The sequence below is a fragment of the Oncorhynchus clarkii genome, chromosome 6 (assembly GCF_045791955.1).
Source record: "Oncorhynchus clarkii lewisi isolate Uvic-CL-2024 chromosome 6, UVic_Ocla_1.0, whole genome shotgun sequence".
NCBI lineage: Eukaryota > Metazoa > Chordata > Actinopteri > Salmoniformes > Salmonidae > Oncorhynchus > Oncorhynchus clarkii.
Window position 1 is genome coordinate 66,096,410 of NC_092152.1, and position 4,441 is coordinate 66,100,850.

Genomic DNA, 4,441 nt, shown 5'->3' on the forward strand with positions numbered 1-4,441 from the left:
CTCCCTGTGAGTCTCTACACTGTTTAGACTGAGCTGAGAGGATGGTTATACAACACTGATGCATAGAGTCTTCATTAGCCAAATATGCCAGTGATGGGTAGGAGACAGAGTCCTTTGAGGAGGAGGAGAACCATGTTAGGGAGTGCTGCTGTGGTCACAGCCCATCTCTCAGGTCTCATCTTGGGCTATGGCTAGCTCCCAAATATTCCTAGAGCCAAAGACACATATGGCAACAATTAAGGAGAAGTAACATACCTCCAAACACACCATCAACTCATCAGACGACCCAGTGTGGATGACAGTCAACTGATTATGTGAAACCTGTAGATGTTTTCCATGGATGAGCCCTGGTGCTCACTGTCCAATCAGAGAGCTTCTAGTAAACAGGCAATGTCTCATTTCTCCTGAGTCAATCTGGTGATACAACAACTTTTAGTCCCTCAGGACACACCAATATGGATAACTTGTAAATCAATCTATTCACAATTACATATATTCATCCACATGAAAACACGGCTGGTTGATGGGTATTTCCAAAAACAACACTAATTTAGGGGTTTTACTCCGGATTCCAAAACTGGCACCACAGCATCCCCCTGCCATTGGTTGAAGCTTAAACCTCTTAGATGTAAAGTCCCCTGTTTTGGGGACCTGCATGGTTCTGGTACCGGTTCTGACCGACATTTTCGCTTAGATATCGATCGGTGGACACCATAGATCGAAATGGCTTGCATTGAGTGGTAGCTCTGATTCTCACGGACACAGTATGTATGTCTCTATTGCCTGTGTGAAGCAGGATGTGAAATCTGACACAATTTGAGAGCACTGGGATGTTCCTCCTACCATTTAATTCGCTCTTCCGATTGTCCATCAACTCCTGGTTGAACCCTACGTCACAGCCACTAACAACGCAGTTGGAATCTACACCGTAGTGCAGCAAGAGAGAGCGGTTTCGTCTCTGTAGCACATTCAGAGATCGATTTATAGCCAGTCATCTAAAATAATTCATAGATTTTAAACAAAAAACACTTTCTGTTCATCGTAGACGGGCAATATTAATGAAAGGCGAGTTCCTAACGAGGAAGCCAAGCCAGAGATGTTCACAGCGATGGGGACAGACGTTTTGATCTTTAGACCTTTAGAAAATCTGGACATTTTCTCTAACACTAAACATATAAACATGTATTTTACAGTTATAAGGAAGGCAAAATATTATAGTTTGACATTTTATACTGATTATACTATGTTTAGAAAGCATATAAATCATTTCAAGCCTTATGCATACAGTTTTGTTGAGTAGGAAATACAAAATATCATATATTTCATATTTTTATCATTTGTACTGTGTACTTGAGCTTGTGTCCTGAGAATGACTACACTTCAGCAATTTGTAACTATTTTTACCAGAAAGGTGAGATGTTAACCTTGGAGAATGCAGCATTACTAGTCATTGTTTATGACCCTCTCATTATAAATAATTGCTTTTGGGGATGACACAGATTACATTTTTGATTACATTTAGTTACATTTAACTGATTCTAACATCCACAGGATCCCATGTTTGATTTGATTATGTAATTCTGTAGAGAAGTGGTTTCCATGAATGAGTCCCGGGTTCTCACTATTCAATCAGAGGACTTCTAGTGACTGTGCAATGTCATTTTTTTAAAACCCTGAGTCAACCTGGTGGCAGCAGGTTTCTGGTCAGTCACACTCAGACACAGATCAAATCACATTTTATTGGTCACAAACACATGTTTAGCAGATGTTATTGCGGGTGTAGCGAAATGCTTGTGTTTCTAGCCCCAACAGTGCAGTAATATCTAACAAGTGATATCTAACCATTTCACAACACTACACACAAATCTAAACTTTTAAATTCATCTATCCACATGTTTGTTTTCAAAAACAACATGGATTTACGATTTTTACTAGACATTTCAGGATTCCAAATCTGGCACCAGTGAGTCCCTGCTCATTGGTTGAACTATGTATCCACAGGCACCCATGTTTGATCACTAGGCTGTGAATCTTCAAGACACTTCCCAGCATGGAAGTGCGTCACTGAAAAAATAAACTTGGGGGCTGTTTCACTGTCAGTGCGATAAAACAGAACAATTTATCGCTCAGTCCTCATCCTCATATACAGTGAGCTCTAAAAGTATTGGGACAGTGACATATTTTTGGTGGGGGGCTCTGTACTCCAGCACTTTGGATTTGAAGTTATACAATGACCATGAGGTTAAAGTGCAGACTGTCAGCTTTACTTGGAGGGTATTTTCATCCATATTGAGTGAACAGTTTAGAAATTACAGCACTTTTTGTACATAGTCCACTTATTTTAGGGGACCAAAAGTATCGGGACAAATTCACTTATATGTTTATTAAAGTACTCAAAAGTTTAGTATTTGGTCCCATAGTCATAGCATAAAATGACTACATCAAGCTTGAGACTCTACACATTTGTTGGATGCATTTGCTGTTTGTTTTGGTTGTGTTTCAGATTATTTTGTGCCCAATATAAATAAATGCTAAATAATGTATTGTGTCATTTTGGAGTCACGTTTATTGTAAATAAGAATATAATATGTCTATAAACACTTCTACATTGATGTGTTAACTACCATGATTATGGACAATCCTGAATGAATCGTGAATAATGATGAGTGAGAAAGATACACAAATATCATACCCCAAGACATGCTAACCTTTCATAATTTTTGCGGGGGTATGATATTTGTGCGTCTGTAATTTTCTCTCTCATCATTATTCACGATTCATTCAGGATTATCCGTAATCATGGTAGTATCCACATTAATGTAGAAGTGTTGAGAAACATGTTCTATTTTTATTTACAATAAAAAACTGTCCCAAAACTTTTGGTCACTGTACGTCTCTAGTCCCTACTACAGTGTGGGTTTGATGTTCCAGTCAGAACGGTCTGTCTAACTAAGTAGTATGCAGCATTGCCACAGATTCCCCATCAGCCCTTTGAAAGACACTCTTTGTTTCTCTGCTCTGAGTGGCTTCGCTTTGTGCCAGTATTCTACTACACTCCCCAGGGGGACCTAGTCAATGAATCAATGAGAGCTGTTTTTATACTGAAACAATAAAGAGCCTGAAACACAAATACCGGAGGGATGAGTCAATCAAACAACAAAGTGTAATTGTGTTAGTTTGCAGTAGTTTGGAAGCATTTCAAACGTTGCATTATGATTTGTATTGTGTAAGACCAGTGGTGGGCCGTCAGGGCCAGCAAGGCCTTCTCTGCTGGCCTAAACATCATCAGAATATATATACTTTTTTAATATATTTTCCCACAAATATGTATTCAATTATTCCCCAGAGTAAGAGTTATACTCTTCATTTCATAGCTTTCCTCTTGGTTGCACTGCTTCCAGCCCAAGGTTGAAATTTGGAGGGCTGGCCTTTATGTTAGATCTTTTATCCAATCATATTCAGCCGTCATGTGTTGCCAGGGGTCTAAAATCTCCTGTGTTACACAGGAGCCAGCTAGCAGGCGTAGTGCGTGCACGTCTTTTGATTGGATTACCAATATTGAGAGGCAGGTCCTATATGGGAAGGTCTATGCAGAACCTCAGAACTAGGAAACTGAATTTGATAAACAAATTAATTTGCGTACTACTAAGCTGTTTTTTCAACCCACAATGGCGGAAGGAGGAGAAGATATCGATTTGGTCGAGGATATAATTATTCTCAAGACAAACTTTTCAAGAAAAGTTAGACATTGTCAGGAGAGGTCGCCCGACGCCGACGCTACAAAGCCTGTCACAGGCGGGAAAGGGGTTCGTTCGCCACTTTCAAAGTTCCAACTACGAGCGCCATCAATGGCTCACAGGCTCTGAGAAGCACTGCAAACTGTACTGCTGGGAATGCCTATTATTTGTAAGTGATCGATTTGGTGTTTGGAGCCACACTGGCTTTGCAAACTTGAGTTGTTTAACCAAGGCAGCAATGAGACACCAAAGTACGGCTGGTCACTTACAAGCAATGGTGCTTTTGAAAACTTTTGGGGACACCCGAGTGGATCTACAGCTCAACGAACAAGCGCGCAGGGCAACGGAGCTGCACAATGAAAAGGTATTGTACTCTTCCCCTGCAATTCTCTGAATAAAAATGTCAATTTCAAGGTGACGCAACGCCTGGTTATACTGCGTTTCTCTCTAAATGTATAGTGTCTAGAGCCATGGCATCATAATGATGGTAATAAGAGGTGGATTAATTCGGGTGGGACTGTGTAGGACCTCACTGAAGGCCCAGGCCCCAGGCACGCCACTGTGTAAGACAACTTGCTAGAAGTCCTTCACAGTTCAAACCTTCACGCTAGTGTAGACACCACCTTAAGGGTAATACCAGAGTGTGTGTATGTTGGTAGGTTTGTGTTTAGCGTGTCTTCGCCTGATCAGAAGGTCATGACCGG